Source organism: Phasianus colchicus, chromosome 5 (genome assembly GCF_987193195.1).
Source record: "Phasianus colchicus chromosome 5, bPhaCol1.hap1.1, whole genome shotgun sequence".
Classification (NCBI taxonomy): domain Eukaryota; kingdom Metazoa; phylum Chordata; class Aves; order Galliformes; family Phasianidae; genus Phasianus; species Phasianus colchicus.
Window position 1 is genome coordinate 57,842,634 of NC_143440.1, and position 17,650 is coordinate 57,860,283.

General features: G+C 45.3%; 1 long non-coding RNA gene across 5 annotated transcripts in view; it reads left to right on the forward strand.

Moving 5' to 3' along the window:
- Positions 1 to 17,650, forward strand: part of LOC149917961 (uncharacterized) — a 144,041-nt gene that overhangs the window by 69,298 nt on the left and 57,093 nt on the right. For 2 of the 5 annotated variants that reach the window (XR_016467181.1, XR_016467183.1), the window contains exon 2: positions 11,894 to 12,010. The exons of the other annotated variants lie outside the window; for them this stretch is intronic. This is a non-coding gene — a long non-coding RNA (uncharacterized LOC149917961). The remainder of the gene's footprint in view (positions 1 to 11,893; positions 12,011 to 17,650) is intronic. 5 annotated transcript variants of the gene reach the window in all.

Genomic DNA, 17,650 nt, shown 5'->3' on the forward strand with positions numbered 1-17,650 from the left:
TGTGTTCCCTAACAAACGTCACGTGGGAATGCTTTAAATTGAGAGCCTGATCTGGTGTCAGAAAATTGGAGTTATTACCAGGATCTGTTTTCAAATCCCTTTCATTATGGTGTTAGCAAAATGTCCTGCTTTACTGAAATTAAACCAGCAGAGATGTGCGGGTTGAATTCACATAACATGTGGCATGCAAACATGTTTTGGTAAAAAAAAAAACTAAACAAAATTTAAAAAAATCAGGAAAGAAAAGAGGAAAGGATGAGGAGGACTCTGCTATGAAGAGCCCTACCATGGTTCTTATATCCACCCTCTTGAGAAAGGGTGTGCTGTCCTGCAGGGCATCCTGAGGAAGAAGGTGGGTGTACACTGTGCACTGCTCAGTCTCTTCTTGGGGCTTGTAAAAGCAACATAACTGTGTATTTTAGTGGCCATGCTTTTGGAAGGGGAGAGCTGTCCCCAGTCCCGTGCTGCTGAAGACACACACCTGAATTGGTTTGGTGTTGGGTTAGTGATGGATCCTCCATTGGAACTTTGTGCTGCTCTCGTTGGTTGTGTTGGATCTGCAGAGAGGGAAGAGCTCCTGGCTGGGCTGGACAAGTGGGCACAGAGACCTCATGCCTCAGTGCCTGCTGCTGTTTAGTTAGGTACCATTGGCCCCTCACCATATTATAAATAAAAAAACAATAAAAAAGTCTTTCTTATCATCCACTGAAAGGCAGCAGCTGCAAGCAGTTTTGGTGGCAATGTGAGTCTCCCACCACAGCTATCATCCATCTGCATTACTGCTTTTGAATTAACACCTCTCTTATTACTAACTGTTCTTACCTCCATAAAGCATGGAAACCAATGTTGCAAAGAGTTTTGGGGATTAAAACGCTCACCAGGCACTCCTGAACTTTCCTGCCTTGTTCCAGGTTGCAAATAGCCATCCTCCAACTGTGCAGCCACAGCTGCTATGTGTGTATGGTAGGAGTGATTTCTGTGAGCATCAGGCATGCTTCGTATGAGTTCCCTGGCATGGAGCCATGGGAAATTCCCTGGGAGATAGGAAGCACTTTGGCTCCATGCAGGATCTTTCCGTGCTTCTGGGTGCTCTGCAAAGATTGGCACATGATTGTCTCCTTTATTAGTGGGATTTTCAGATGGAAATCTTTGGATAAAGCTAAAACCTTGCCATATTATGAAGAGCATACCCAACGCTCCCCCTAGGAAGATGAGGCATGCAGAAGAGAGGAGCTTCCCAAGGTCTGATTGTAAGATCTTGCCTGTGCTGGTTATGTTCCCCAAGGCTTAACCAGGCTGTGTCTTTTACCGTGATGCATAGCTTTTGGAATACCATGCATTCTTTGTCTCCCCTTTCCTCAAAGTCCTCAGTCATAAAGCAAGCCAGTGCAATTAATTCCTCCCTGCTCAGCAGGTAGGCTTCAGCTGGAGGACAGAGTTGTCATCTCCTGGAGTACATGGAGAATCCCCATTCTTCCCTGACTGAGATGCTGACTGTATAATCGTACTGTGGTGCTCAGCTTTTGTTAGGATGGAAAAAAACATTCTGGCATATGGTCCAAATGCGCCAGTGATGTGAATGACTAATTTTCTGAAAAGTTTGAGTGGGCTAAGGGTAATTTTGTGTAATAATTTGTATTTGAGAGTTGTCTCAATATTTCACATCTCTATTGAATTGGCTGTAATCCATCACTCTAATTGCCTCTCCCCAGTCAACTGGATTTATATGCTTGTCTCTATCATACTTAAAAGATTGTAGGTACAACCTTTCTTTCTTATTTAGATTAGACTTTTTTTTCCTACTTTTTGAAAGGTCACCATGTCCCTTTTCCCAAAGATGATACTATGCATCAATTTTAGAGCATTAGACCAGAAACATGGAGCAGTTTTCCTAGATTTAAATGGTGCATTAGTCCTGGTACGTGGAGCCCTGCTAATATTAATGTGAAAGGGTTTCAGGCTTTCTGTGGAGCCAATGTTCTGATGTTACAAAGCAGCTCAGCTCCTCTGGTCTCTGTAGAGCCACTGCAGCTCATGTGTTTGCCACAGGACCAGGGAAAGAGTCTGAGTGGCATTGGCATGGATTTAATGGGGAAAAGCAGGGAGTGTTGCAAAACTGCTTATTGCTCATCCTATTTGAAACTGCTCGACTTTGAAAGGTGGTGAGCAGGTTCAGTTGCGTGGCTGCAGCTTTCACATGGCCTCTCCTGAAGGGATGCAGTGCTGGCTCATCCATACTGCCTTAATTTGTCTGCATGCACTGACATGAACCACCCAGTTGTGAATTGATTTGACCATTACAGATGTTGGATTGGTTTGAAAAAGATCAATTTTAAAGATGATCTCCTTCCAGGTAGCAAAACTTGCTGTGCATGCGGGGTCTGAGCAGGAGCATGGAGCCCAGCAAAGTCTTTATGGCAGTAAAATGAACTGAAGTGTATCTATATTTGGGAGCTTGAGCAGCTCTCATCCATCTTTCAGAATGAAGCCTCATCATAAGGACAATTCTACGCCATTTCTGCAGATGCAGGAGTAGAACCATTGTCCTTGCTGTCATAAAGCAGTAGTTCTGATATCAAAGGAATCCTAACATATCATTTGTGGCTATTTTGTTTTAAGCAGTGGTTATAATAACACAATGGTTTCTTTCAGGCTGGATGTGGCTCTGGGCAGCCTGGTCTGATGGTTGGTGACCCTGCACACAGCAGGGGGTTGGAACTGGATGAGCACTGTGCTCCTTTGCAACCCAGGCCATTCTGTGATTCTATGAATTCCAAAATCACTGAATCTTTACATTTGGCTTTTTTTTTTTTTTTTTTTTTTTTAATAATATATTGGGAAAAAGTAACAGATTCTGTTTAACAAACCGTACAAATAGTTTAGACTGTGCTGATTTATGTACAATTAATTTTAGAGGTAAAAGTGAAATCAGTGATAAAAAGGTAATACTATTTTAATTTATTACTGTCAGAAGAGTAAAGAAAACTCAACCTCATAAATACTTCACGTTTCACTGTTACTTTTTCAGTAACAGACACATACAGGAAAGGCTATTGTGTAATATGTTTTCCATATACCTGAATTCACTAAGAATATTTCTCGTGTACATCCAACTCAAACTGACCAAACAAACATAACCCACACCCTTATTGTAGGCTTTGTTCAGAACTTCATTTATCAAAAGTTTTCTGCAGAAGTTGTACACTGGGATATCAGAGGGATTTCAGGTGCAGCCTAGCAATGGAGCACAGGCTGGGATGGTGCTGGTGCAGGGTAAGGACACAGAGGAGCTCTGCCTTTGCTTCCCAGCTCTGCATCTCATTGGCACTCAGCAGTCTGCAGACAGTGGCTTTCCTCATAGGCAGCTGCTGCTGGGATACAGAGCCATGCTAAGAGGCAGTAAAACCTGCAAATGAAGAGGAATTGCACTGTCCCAAGGTGGCTGTTGCTGTGTTTTACTACCTTTCAGTTAGAAAGTTCTTGCCGTTATCATCTCTAAATCTTGTATTCATTTTTTTTTTTTTAAAGTTACCTTTTGTCTGCACGCAGTGTGCTGTGGCCTTCCTTCTCACTGGGCTCAGTTACATGCGAGGAGCATCTCCTCTTCATGTGTTTCTCCTTCTCTCATCTTCCCTCAGAAGCTGTGTCACCAAATCTGGCCCTTCTTCACAACCTGACACTTTGCAGTTAGTTTACTTTTTAAAAAGAGCAGTGCTGAGGCAAGGGCTGCATTCCCCAGGCATCACCAGCTCTCTGCAGAGATGTGGATTTGCCTCCAGAATTTGCTACCCAGCACTCCAGTTACCCAAATAACATTCCACATCTTCCCTTGTTCTCTGGGATCTGTTTAACCCCTCTTCACAAAATTATTTCTGGTAGTGAAGCCAGCTAAATGAGTGTTCCCATGCATCTTTCTCTTACGTATTTGCGTTTGGCCTACGTGTAGAGTTCTTACAGTTTGTCAGTGGAATAATCCCCCATAACAACAACTCTCCTCTCCTCTCCTCTCCTCTCCTCTCCTCTCCTCTCCTCTCCTCTCCTCTCCTCTCCTCTCCTCTCCTCTCCTCTCCTCTCCTCTCCTCTCCTCTCCTCTCCTCTCCTCTCCTCTCCTCTCCTCTCCTCTCCTCTCCTCTCCTCTCCTCTCCTCTCCTCTCCTCTCCTCTCCTCTCCTCTCCTCTCCTCTCCTCTCCTCTCCTCTCCTCTCCTCTCCTCTCCTCTCCTCTCCTCTCCTCTCCTCTCCTCTCCTCTCCTCTCCTCTCTCTATAAATTGCCAACATCACCGAGATTTTGCTCCTGTCCTACAGAAGCCCCCCTGTCCTCCTTTCTTGTCTTTTGCAGGTTTTGTAGAAAGTCCTTTTTACCCTTTCATCTCACTTGTGTAGGAAAACAGTGAACAGAATCACAAAAATCAGGAAGATTCTGTCTCTGCTTCCCTTCCTCTGCCAGTTTAACAGTGCTCAGTCATGTCCCAGTCTGCCCTGGGGGAGGAGGATGTAGTTGCTGTCATGAGAGATGCTGCCAAAAGTCTCTTTAAAATAAGAAAATACTGTGTGCTACTTCTCTGACCAGAAGACTCATTGCTGTGTTAGCAGAGGTTAGCAAGGGAAATAGGCTCAGTTAGCCTGACTCGAGGTTTGGCAAATCTGTGCTGCCCGTGGCTTATCACCTCTGTTAAACTGCCAGATATTTCTGTTGACTCTTCGGTGATTTGCTCCACTGCTTTCCAGCAACAGATGTATTGCTCCTCTCCTGCCTGTGCTGCATTGAGGTTTTGGAGATAGCCAGCAGCAAGCAAACGTGGGACGCACTGATTCATAAGGTGTTGGAAAGCATGCTTTGAGCATCTCTGAAACATGTACCTGGATGACAGGAGGAAAAGTATTTCTTTTAGCACTGAAAGAGTACTTGTAGGCATATAACCGAGATTCCATTTTAAAATACAGTTCTCAGTGCAGTATAAGCAAAGCACTGCAGCGATAAAATTTAGCAGTGAGGGAAAGGATGGGGTTTAGCACGAGATCTGTGTTGATGTGTCCCTGCTGGCCTTTATATTGCAGGGATGGGTCCCAGGCTCTGGTGGCTGTGTCAGGAGGATAGTGGTCTCCTGTTGGTTCTGGGCTGAGGCTCCTGGTAGACCAAGGTGCCTCAGAAAGCGTGGAACACCTTCATGGGAGCAATGGAATCAGGCTCTCAGGTTGTTGGAATTTAATGAATTTTGCCTCCAAGAGTAATTGTGGGAAGCCGTTGACTGCAGGCAGAGTCATTATTGTAACTAATTTGCTATTCTTCTGTCTCTTCCGTTTGTTTTACTGTAGCCTGCAGATTTCCAAAGCGAGCCCAGGATGTGCTGAGGGTAGGCACTGTGCAAAGCTGTAATGAACATACTCTCAAGAAGGGTTTAGTTCAAAGGGTACAATGCCTCTGGCTGAAGAAGTCTGATCTAATGATGTGCCTTTAGGAAAAGTGCCTGCTGTTTGAGGAGCAAGGGAAACTTTTAAACAGAAACCACTTCACGTTGTATTCTACTTAAAGCAAGAAGCTGATAAGGAGTGAGGGATGTTTTTCCAGGTTGCAGACTGAGGGCTGGTTTGAGTTGCTCAGTCTGGCACCATGGGAACCATCCACAGATCTCTTCCCTGAGCAAGGAGGAATTAGTCTTAGGACTTTCCACCCAAGCTGTCAGCAGCAGGCTGCAGTTTGGGAGATCTTCCTGGTAGAAAAGGGCTGGAAGAAACCTCTTCGGCACGTTTCTCTGTTCCTCCTGTCATTTCAGCTCTCTCACTGTCGGGCTGAAGTGACATCTGCTGCATCACCCATGGTTTTGGCAAGCAGAGGTCCCACATAATTGGACTGTGTGGGTGTTTGTTGCCAGAAAGCCCAGACTGCAGCAGGATGCGTGCCACTGTCTGCAACCTCTGCTTCTGTAAAATCATATTCTGCTCCAAGCTCTTTGCCCGGTTGTGCTCTCTGCAGTATTATCATCTGTCTGTAATTGCTTATTGAATGCAAATTTCATGCAGCTGACCGCTGCCATATAAATTATTCCATGGATTTCTTCCTCCCAGCCTGCTCGCTGCTCTCCTTTACTGTCTGCTCACCACCCACCTCTGGAGAAAGTAACTAAAATGTGGTAAAGGAGTGCTAATGAACAGAGCTGCAACTGCTGCTTTTTCACACCTTGGGGAATCACATAATTTTGGGCTCATTTAGGGACATCACAAAGCATTTCACCCCCCGGCAGGTTTGCTGGTTGTCAGCAGTAGATGCGAGGAGAGCTGAGTGGTGCTTTACTGTGATCTGTTCAGCCAAACACAGAAAGAAGCAGACAAGGGAAGAAGCAAATGATGGGAAAAGAGAAACGCACACATCTTCTATTCCACCTATCCCATTCCATTCTTTTAAGGGGGATTGTAACTCAAGATTGCCTCCAATGGAGGAGTAGAGGTGCCTCAGGGTCCTGGGCACACTACAGAAATGGGGTTCAGCAAAGGGGAAGGCAAAATCCTGTCCTTGGCAGTGATAACCCAGGCACCAGCGTGGGCTGGTGGCTGAGGAGATGGGAAACAGCTCTGCAGAGGGACTGGGGGGTCTGGGTGGGCAAATCCTCAGAGGTGCACAGGGATGGGGTGAGATGCAGTGGGAACAGGTGTTAACAAGTGCTATTTATTGGAAGAATAACATCCTCAATGGCAGTAAATGGATTTAAACGGGTTGGGAGGTGATGTTTGATCTCCATCCTTAGAGATCAAAGGTCAGCTGGGCCAGCCCTGCACAACCTGACCTAATTCTCAGATTAGATCCGACTTCAAAGTGGGCCCTGCATCGAGTCGGGGCTGAACCTGAGATGTTTCCAGGTCCTTCTGACCCAAATTTTATGGTTCTTTGCTTGGATAGAGAAACCTAAAGGGCGGAATTGCCTACGGTGTGTGTGAGAGTTTCCTTTCACTGTAAATGGTTCAGTATTTCCTTACAGCAAAATGGGTTGTTGCTGAATGTCAGACTGCAGTGCAGTTGCACGTGCTTTGGTGTCCTGTCTCCTGCCCTGCTGCTGGCAGCCATGCTGCAAGTTTTTTTGGGTAGATGTTTAATTATAGAAATGTTTATGTATGCAGTTGCATTTTTAAGAGCCTGACTGATCATTGTTTAGAAACAACAGCAGAAGCAAACTCCCTGAAAACTCAGTGGTTATGCAGGTAGCATAGCCATCTCATCAGGTCAGTTGTCTAATTAAGCAGGGACTTTGAGGGTAGGATGAATTCCAAGGCTGCTTTTAAGCATTACTCATCCAATGGGGTATTTGGCCTGCTGTTATTTGACTACAAATAATACGTCTTTGTACTTGTACTTGTTTCAATTTGCTTTTGTGCTTTCTGCAAGACTGTGCTTTTGAAAGATTGGCTCAAGTGTGCAGGGAATTCATCGCTGCAAGCCATGCTGAGAAGAGCAGGGCAGTATCACACAATTTCCTACATACATCCATGGGATTTTTGTGTGTGTGTGTGCATGTGCAGGTCTGTCTCTCACTGTGCTTAACAGCAAGCAATGTGAAAATAAGGAGTAGCTCCAGAATCCCAGACAAAAAATAAAATATTTATTAGGTGTGGTGATTTATGGAACCTATCTGAAAGTGAAGATGCCTTCATGAACAAGTGCAATCTCATGATTACAAGAGGAAATCTTACCATTTCAGTACAGTGAGAGATGTGGATTCATGGGTCTGTTCTCCAGTTATTTTTTTCCAAAGCTTCATGTGCTCTTGTCCTGAGTGGAATTAGCATTCCTTGGATTTTCTGCCTAAGCATGTTTAGATAGACCTGTAGACATGCAGTTTACTGCATGTGGAGTCTTTTTACAGCAAGGCTGTCTGTAGACAAATGGGGGTGGTTGATGGATGCCTAGGAAAACTCCTTTTCATTCCCTCCCCTGGTATCACAGAATCCTTAGAGTTGGAACAGACCTCTGAGGGCCATCTAGTCCAACTCCCCTGCAATGCACAGGACACAACAATTAGATGAGGTTTCCCAAGGCCTGATCCAGCCTTGCCTTGATAGTCTCCAGAGATGGGACATCAACCACATCCCTGGGCAACGTGGTCTGTGGGTACCTAAACCACCTCTCGAATGCTAAAACATATGAGGAGCTTTGCACACTGTGGGGGGGGGGGGCACAGCAGCTGGGGAAGGTGTGGATGTGATGGAGGATCTCATCCAGCCCAGTGGTGCTTAGGTTTGAAAGATGAAGGAACTGGCTGTGGGCATTTGCTGTGACATGGACTGGAGGCGATTGCACAGTGCAGCAGATCCATGACAGCAGTTCTTTCTGCATCTTTTACACAAGTCCTATCAACTTAGCTCTGAGTAGTGCAGAACTGACTGTGCTGATGTTCTGGTACTCAAAGGTGTACTGGGTTAGGCTTTTGATTGTTATGGGGACTAATCTGTGTTTACACTGTGATGAGCAACTGTTGCCTTTCAAACTGGAGATAAAAGTGGAAGAAAGTCAGTATCTGCAGCTCGGGGATGGAACAGAATATAACAGCTATGTTTCCTGCTCTGTTTTCCTTTAATGCTGCCCAAAGGATTGTATTTGCATGAATTTTAACGATTTCTGAAATGTTTATAATTTATTTTTATAAAATAATGACAATGAAGTATTAACTTAATTGGCAATTCTTAAAAACCCTCCGCTAATTAAGCTCAAGTTGTAAACTCTGTTAAACCTTTGCTTAATTTCAATGTTTTATTTTCCTAGGAGGTTCCATAACCCTAATGCATTTACCAGAGAGAAAACCCAGAGAAACTCTGCATGAAATAAAGTTCATTACTATTAAATCGATTATATAATATGCTGCCTAACGAAAGATGAAACGTTCCCTTTTGTTCCTTTAAGTAAGAAGTCTGCGTTGGTTTGACTGAGATCCGTTTGCTTTGAAAAGAAATTAAAAGATGCTGTTGTAGCTTCTGTGCATTGAGTTGGCCAGAGGGAATCATTGGAGATTCTTAGAATCATAGAATAGCCTGGGTTGCAAAGGAGCACAGTGCTCATCCAGTTCCAACCCCCTGCTATGTGCAGGTCGCCAACCAGCAGCCCAGGCTGCCCAGAGCCACATCCAGCCTGGCCTTGAATGCCTTGAAGGCATGGCTGCTTGTCTGCAGTGCCGTGGGATGGTTGGAAGGAGAGGAATCTGGTGCAGTTTATTTGGAAGAGAATGACAGAAGGCAAAAAGAAGCTTTGGGGATATACCTGTGGTTGTGGCTTGAGGTAATGCTGCAAGAAAAGAAGGAGGGGGAAGGCGTTGGTTGTTGGAAGCAATAGGATGAGATGGTGCTGGATGTGCTAGAAGTGCTGCAGATCCCCATGAAAGAACACAGATGTGTGGTTCTGCTGCAGGGAAATGTCCATAAAGAAGCATGAGGAGGAAAACACTTGGAAGGATGGCAGCTTCCCATGCCCATCTCATTTCTTTTACTACTCTTCTTTTTTCTTTTTTTTCCCCCTTCAATTATCCACCATCTAATCCTAGTTTCTTTGGGTTCGAAAAATTCAGACTTCTTTTTGACTAAGTAAACCACTTTTACTCAGTATAACCCAATCACAAATTTAATTAGAAAATGGACTAATGGGATTTACTGCTTTCGCTATTGCAGATGCTATTTTACCTTTTACAGGTGAAGGATAAATTGCTCAAACTTTCTCATTGCCTAGAGAAGGGATTGATTTTAACTTCATTCTTAATCAGAGGAGAGGCTCATGCTGGATCTTGGGTCAAATAGAACCATTCCCACATTTATTTTTAAGTAATTGTGCACCAGGCTCCTCCCTGGGTTTCAGTCAGGCAGTTTGCTCTGTATGAAATTCTGAACTTGGCATCAGTATTTCATAGAATCATCATAGAATCACAGAATGGCCTGGGTTGCAAAGGAGCACAGTGCTCATCCAGTCCCAACCCCCTGCTGTGTGCAGGTCACCAACCAGCAGCCCAGGCTGCCCAGAGCCACATCCAGCCTGGCCTTGAATGCCTGCAGGGATGGGGCATCCACAGCCTCCTTGGGCAACCTGTTCCAGTGCCTCACCACCCTCTGGCTGAAAAACTTCCTCCTCATATCCAACCTAAACCTCCCCTGTCTCAGTTTGAAACCGTTTCCCTTTCTTCTATCACTATCCACCCTCATAAAAAGCCATTCCCCCTCCTGTTTATAGTGTGCAATGAGCATCCTTCCATACGGGGGGCAGACTTGGCACTCTCATTTTCAGTTGAGAGAAGAGACTGGTCCAGAGGGGTTGTCTAAAAAAACGTCAGTATTCCTTTCACAAAGCCAAGAAAGATTTTCCATCTCTGCCTCGCTTGGAGCACAGCCTTCCATGCTGAAATCCATCACCTGCACATTGCTCAACTCTTCTCAGATTGATTCTATGATCCTATGTTTTCTTGCTGTGTTGCACTAATTAGTTTTAGCCTATAGGTGGAGCAGGACGGGCAGATGGACTTTTCTTAGTGATGGTTGGAATATCTTGCCAGTTTTTCTAAGTCTGATCAACTGACAGCAGGCGTGAATGATCAGATTAATGTCAGACTTTCCAATGTGCTCCTCTTGCTGTTGTTATTCTCACTGGAAGGTTAGAAATGGTTTGTATGCTGCAGTAACCCTGGCATCATTTCCAAGAATGACAAAGGCCCCATTGCGTGTTACAAACGCAGGTGCACCTAGAACTAAGCTATGGAAAGTATGCCTGTCTTAGAGGGATGCAGCTTGGTTGTTTGGGACAAGTTTTTTGATGTTTGTAAACAGCAAAAATTGCATACATACACAGTGGTACTGAGCCAAGAATTCCTGATTACAGAATCATAGAATCACAGAATCATAGAATGGCTTAGGATGGAAGGGGCCTCAAGGATAATGAAACTCCAACCCCCCATCACAGGCAGGGCCACCAACCTCCACATTTCATAGCAGCCCAGGCTGCCCAGGGCCCCATCCAACCTGGCCTTGAACACCTCTTACAGATGCATGCGTGCCACAGAATAGACCAGATTTCTCACTTACAAACTCTGTGGCACAAAGATGCACAGTGGGTACATGGATCACTGGTGGCCTCAGGATTTCTGCAAGAAAGACAGTGAAATTCAGCCTCCCAGTTCCTTGATCCCCGTGCTTAGAAAACAAAATGGGTTGTGTATATTAGTGAGCAAGCAAAGCCAGTGAGAGGAAAGCATGGCACCTGTGGTGTATGGAGTATGGTTATTCCTAACATCATAGAAGTGATGCACACCATTTGATGGAAGCAATGGTCTGCTGGACTGGCACAGCACAGGACTTAAACTGCCAGATCTTCTTCCCAAAGAGCCCTTCTTCCTCCTGTCAGGCTTTCTGCTGAGCTGGGGGGAGCTCAGGCCCATCTCCTGCTTTTCGCTCTGCCTACATAAGTCCCATCTGCCCAAGAAGCCGTAGGGCTGCCCAGAGGCAGAGCAGGTCTTGGAAGATTTATTGAAATCCTTCACTATGTAATCCAAAGCTGCATTTTTATTCTGGTCCTTACGGTGTTAACTCACTTTGTTGCTTATTGATAGGAGACTCCTCTCGAGCGAGTATTAATCTGTTTATAATTGTGGTGTCTAAAATGATTTAATGTCTGCCAGTGATTTCTAAGACATAGAATTTGTATGTTAAAAACGAGATCCACGTGAAATGGAAAAGGTTGCAGTGTTTCAAAACATCTCAGTAATTCTGGCGTCCTGCCCAGTACTAATGCCTATCTACTAAAAACAAATGGTAGGAGAACTTTAATTCTGTTTTTTTTTTTTTTTTTTTTTTTTTTTTAATATGAAACAGAGGTCTTTCCAAGTCAGGTTTAGCATAATTTTCTCATCTCATTTTGTCTTTTTCGTATTTAGTTGGAAGGTGTTTATGATTGTGGAGGGATTGGAAATGACCCCAGGAGCACAGAAGCAGCCTCGTCCTGCAGAGTTCAGAGGATGGTGGTGGAGGTGTGATGACCACCAACCACACAGGTGAGAAAAGCTCAAAGGAAATGGAGGAATAGGGTTGGGAGAAGGGCCACAGGAAGGCTTACAAAGCCCCAGGTTGTCTCCTTGCTGTATGCAGCCAAAGCAGGGAGCTCTCCCTTAATGACAGCCTTGGACTCAGGCAGCAGCAGACCTTGTCTGCCTGATCCACAAGTGCTTCCTAAAGGCAGAGTGTGTTTGTAGGATTATTGGTGTACTTTGTATTAAGGTGAAACTGCCAACTCAACAGCATTCTTTTCTTCGTGCAAAATTTGCTTCCCTTCCTCCCTCCTCACATTTGTTTCACATTTTCTCACCATGGTTACCCTTTCTTTTGATGGTCCCCAGCATCATGCCTGCCACCATTCCCCTCTCTATCCCTACTGCTCTCCCCATCACTTTCCTCACCATGCACAGACCCTCTCATATCCAGGGAGTGCCTTTGATCCTGCACTCATATAACAGAATCACAGAATGGCCTGGGTTGCAAAGGAGCACAATGCTCATCCAGTTCCAACCCCCTGCTATGTGCAGGTCACCAACCAGCAGCCCAGGCTGCCCAGAGCCACATCCAGCCTGGCCTTGAATGCCTGCAGGGATGGGGCATCCACAGCCTCCTTGGGCAACCTGTTCCAGTGCCTCACCACCCTCTGGCTGAAAAACTCATCTCCAGCTGCCTTCTATTTCTATGGCTTTCTTTTACTTCTCAGCCTCTTTACTTCTGTGCACCTGGGCATTTTTCCTCCCCATTTCCTGCTCCCACGCTCCAACCACCCCCTCTCCTCCCTTCTCTACCCACTGGCTTTTCCTGCTTCTGGTGTTCACAGGCATCCCCAGTCATAGCATAGATGTTTCCTGGGCATTTTCTTCATCCTTCATTCATCAAACACTGCCCACTGCTCTTGTCCTTGGAAGTCTTTTGATTTTACTCTCTACTGGTGTTTTAAAATGCAGTGCTATACCCAGGCTTGGGGTAAAGCTTTAGAAAACAACAGATAAGCATTGAGTAAAATTGGGAGCCAAGTGTCTCTTATTTCCTTACTATCAGGAAAAATGTATGCCTGCTCTGAAAAAGAGGACTACAATTTGACAGCAGAGGCTCTGCACCTCTGCTGTTGTACTGACTATCAATTCCTTTCATACAAAGCTGTCTGACGTTTGGTTTCATGTTTCAGCTGAATTCACAGTGGCTTCTTCTACAGTGACTATTTTTCCTTATTCTATAAAATATGGAAGAATGCTGTGCTTGTGTATTATCCTTGTGCTCATAATAGACATTAATAAATAAATCCCTGTAAGATGGCAGGGACATTTAGAAGATAAAAAGTGCTGCCTGGCAGTGTTTTCTGTGTTTAGAATATGTGCTGCATCAAGGCATTTTAGTTGCACTGGGAAGTTGTTTCCTGTTTCATGGCTTTATGTACGACTGCAGTGTGTTACAGAATTCTCTAGTGCTAAGGAATAAAAGCCAGAAGTACGTTTTCACTCAAGAATTCAGAAGTTTGACAGCCAAAAAAGTTAAGATTCAAAAAAATATATAGTTTTTTTGTAGCATAGAAGGAGGTCAGTAAAGCAGAGATATCCAGCATCACGGAGAGCATGCCTATCAGCAGCTTTGTCTGCAGCATATATTTTTGCTGGAGAACAGCTTCCACATTCCCTGCTCTGCTAGGAATGAAACAGCAGCACGTTGCCAGTGCTGCATGGCAGGAGATGCAGGAGGGCCCTTCCAAATGAAATGCAGAGGTTGGACCTGCAACTGCTCCGTTGACCTTCACATGGCTCCAGCCTAACATGGCCCCGTGATGTTTTCTTCCCCTGCATTGGTAGTAGGTTGACTGAACACACATTTCATAACTGCAGACTCATTGCAGTTGGAAAAGAACTCCGAGCCCCCCAAGCCCATCCCCAACCCACCCCACCATGCCCCCTGCCCGCATCTCCACAGCTCTGGAACACCTCCAGGGATGCTGACCCCACCACCCCCTGGGCAACCGTGTCAAATTTTGTTCTGTTCAGATGACAGAAACAGCCCATTGCCCAGTTTGAGCACTCAAGGCCCATCTTCCTTGTGTCACCACCAAGCACGCTCTGTCCTGCCATACTCCAGTGATTGCCAGTCTATCTTGTCATTCTCATGGCAGGTTTGGGAGCTTGCAGCCTTGCATGAGGAATGTTCACTTCCTCTTCTGCCAATACCAGCTTTCTGTGGTCATTTGACACCAAGCTGAGTGGTGCAGTTGACACAGCTGAAGGACGGGATGCCATTCAGAGGGACCTCGAGAGGCTAGAAAGGTGGGCTGGGTGAACCTGATGAGGTTCAACACGGCAAAGTGCAGAGTTTTGCACTTGGGCCGGAGGAATCCCAGGCATCCCTACAGACTGGAAGGAGAGGTCCTTGAGAGCAGCCCTGTGGAGAAGGACCTGGGGGTCTTGATAGATGAAAAACTTAACATGAGCCAGCAGTGTGCCCTTGCGGCTCGGAAGGCAAATGGGATCCTGGGCTCCATCAAGAGAGGGGTGGCCAGCAGGGACAGGGAGGTGATTGTTCCCCTCTACTCTGCTCTTGTGAGGCCCCATCTGCAGTATTGTGTCTAAGTCTGGGGCCCCCAATACAAGAAAGACAGGGAGCTGTTGGAGAGGGTCCAGAGGAGGGCCACGAAGATGATCAGGGGACTGGAGCACCTCCCCTATGAGGACAGGCTGAGGGAGCTGGGCTTGTTCAGCCTGGAGAAAAGAAGGCTGCGGGGTGACCTCATTGCAGCCTTTCAGTACCTAAAGGGAGCCTACAAACAGGAGGGGAATCAACTCTTTGAAAGGGTGAGTGACAGCAGGACAAGGGGAAATGGTTTTAAGCTGAGGGAAGGGAGATTGAGGTTGGATGTCAGGGGGAAATTCTTTACAGAGAGAGTGGTGAGGTACTGGGGAACAGCTGGGAGGTTGTGGATTCCCCATCCCTGGAGGTGTTCAAGGCCAGGTTGCATGGGGCCCTGGGCAGCCTGGTCTAGCATTAGGTGGGATGGTTGGTGGCCCTGCGTGTGGCAGGGGGGTTGGAGATCCATGATCCTTGAGGTCCCTTCGAACCCTGGCAATTCTGTGATTCTGTGATTTATTAGAAGTCATTCTCAACGGCCATTTTCTTTTCAGGTTTAAGGCTCTGAGTTTGGCCAGATTAATAACCTTGAGTTTCCAAAGACGTGCATTTCCATGACACATTGAGTATTTGGTTTCCTGTAGAGACAGTTTTCTAGATGTGCATTATGTTTGCTTAAATATGTTCTTATCTCTTGAAAACCTTTAAGGAGCTTATCAGAGCAAGGGAAGTAGATGTGTTCTGTCTGCAAATGCTGCGGGTGATTGAGTTTTCTGATCCCTCTTCCTTCCTGGGGAAACCAGCAGGGCTCAGGCTGGCCCAGCCCTGTGTTCTCACCCCATTTTCGGGAGCCACAGAACAATGATCTGATAAATGCTTTTTCAGCAGAGGCACTTATGTCTCCTGGAGACATTAGAGGTGGAATCATCGTATCATGAAATTGGTTGGAAAAGACATCCAATATCATCCAGTCCAACCGTCCACCTACCATCAGTATTTCCCCACTGCCCACATCCCTCAGTGCCACATCTCCACAGCTCTGGAATGCCTGCAGGGATGGTGACCCCACCATGGCAGCCCATTCCAGTGCCTGATCACTCTTTTGGATAAGAAATTCTTCCTAATATCCAGAGAAGACTTTCATGCCTTTTTTTTCCATGCCACAACAGAAGTGCTACTGCATTTCTTGAGTTGAATTCTTGCCCCTTGCAATAGGAAAGGATCAGGCATGTCCTGTGACTACCTCTACGTTTTCCTACATAGTCCTCTAACAACTCTGCATATTTATCATTTTTCTTCTTCAAAGTTTCATTTTTTTTTTCTGGCAGACTGGATATACTTGAGTTGTTTAATGCAATCTATTTTTCATTATTATTTTTTTTTCTATAGCTGCAGCTATTTCAGACAGTAAATCATGAGAAATTAACCTCTGAAATGCAAGCAATGAGTTAAACATTTCTTCCCAGTGCAAAATTTGGTTTGAAATGGTGCAGCAATTAACTAAAATTCATTGGAACAAGGGAGATCCCTCACTCTCACTTTCTGATTAGTGCCTCTGCTTTAAACCATTACCCATTTATCCCTCTCCATATCCTATTGTTCTCCCCATAGGGGCTTCATACAAACACCACGTTAATTACTTTTATAATTAGTCAGCAACTAAATCTTTGATGTAATGTCTCTTATGGAAATCTTTGCTGCTTTTTTTCGTGTATTATACACAACTTCTCATTAACATTTTCAAGTCTAATTAGATTTCTCTCATCACTCTTACATTCACCTCTCCAGTGTCACTCTTTGCTAGTTCTTCTTGTGACATTACAGTATGGTTGGCATCACAGAATTTGCTGATTTGAGACCAGCAGAAGATCTAGTGGATGCCTTTGACCCTCCGTGCCTGCTGTCTGCTTTGTGTGCCAACTTTGGTGTCATTAAACACCAAAATTCCACAAGTTCCATCCGGTGGTGCTGGGACTCATCCACTGCACCACAGCGCAGTGGCAATTTGCTGCCAAGATCTCAACCTGGGAAGAGACTTTCTCTGCCTCTTTTCTATACTATTGTTTTTCCCAGAGTATGTTTGGGTCTACGCATCCTTCTGTAGCCATTTCCATATCCTTGCAGCTGGAAGCACACTAGAAATTTGTAGAGGGATCCCACAAAGCAACCGTATTAGCAAATCCACTTCTTGAGCTGGTTTTCCCTACAGCATATATTTGATATCCCAAGTGACTGTGGCACTTCCCCTGGTAAGGAGCATCCCTTCCTGCTCTCACACATCTCTCGGGTGCGCTCCTCCCTTTTCCAGTTATAATTATTTTCTCTTCAGCTTCCAACCATTGCCTTCCTTCAGGAGATTCTAGTGGTTTCCTGGGCTTCCCTCTCCCCACTCATTTACCTACACACAGCATACCCTCTTGATTTTCCTTTCTGTGAATAGGAACACTGAATTCTTTAAAGATCTCAGAGAAGGTGTTTTCTTTAACCTTTGAATTATTTTGGTGGCTCTTTTCTGCACCTTCTCCAGTTTCTTTCCCATTTCAAAAAGCCCACACCCACCAACCCATACATCAGCATAAATTTAACCAATGCAGTGTTTAGAAATTGAAAATTTCCATTTAATCCTCCTCTGTTGGGACAGCCATATGTTTTTTGGATGTACTGCTGTTCTGGGCAGTGATGCTACTCACCATGACACATAAAGCCTTGTAGCATCACCGCTGTTTAAAACTAGGATTCGGTGACGCATGTATTTATTTAGCATTCAGTAGTTCAGACCATCTTAAATCATCAGGACATTTGCTGGTTGCTCTCCAGTGCTGTTCTTTCACCATCAGTCACATCAGGAGTGGGAAGGCAGTGCTGGGTGCATTGGTTCCACTCTGCAGCTGGAGCCTTGCTTGACCTGGTGGAAACGCAGCCCCATTCAGTTGCCCTCCCACTGGATCAGCTTCATTTTGTTTGCTGTCTTTTGTTGTGAGCTGGTGCTGCTCCTGCATTGGCTACAGCGTTGAGATCTTCTACTGAGCTCAAGCAAAGCTAATAATGAGTGG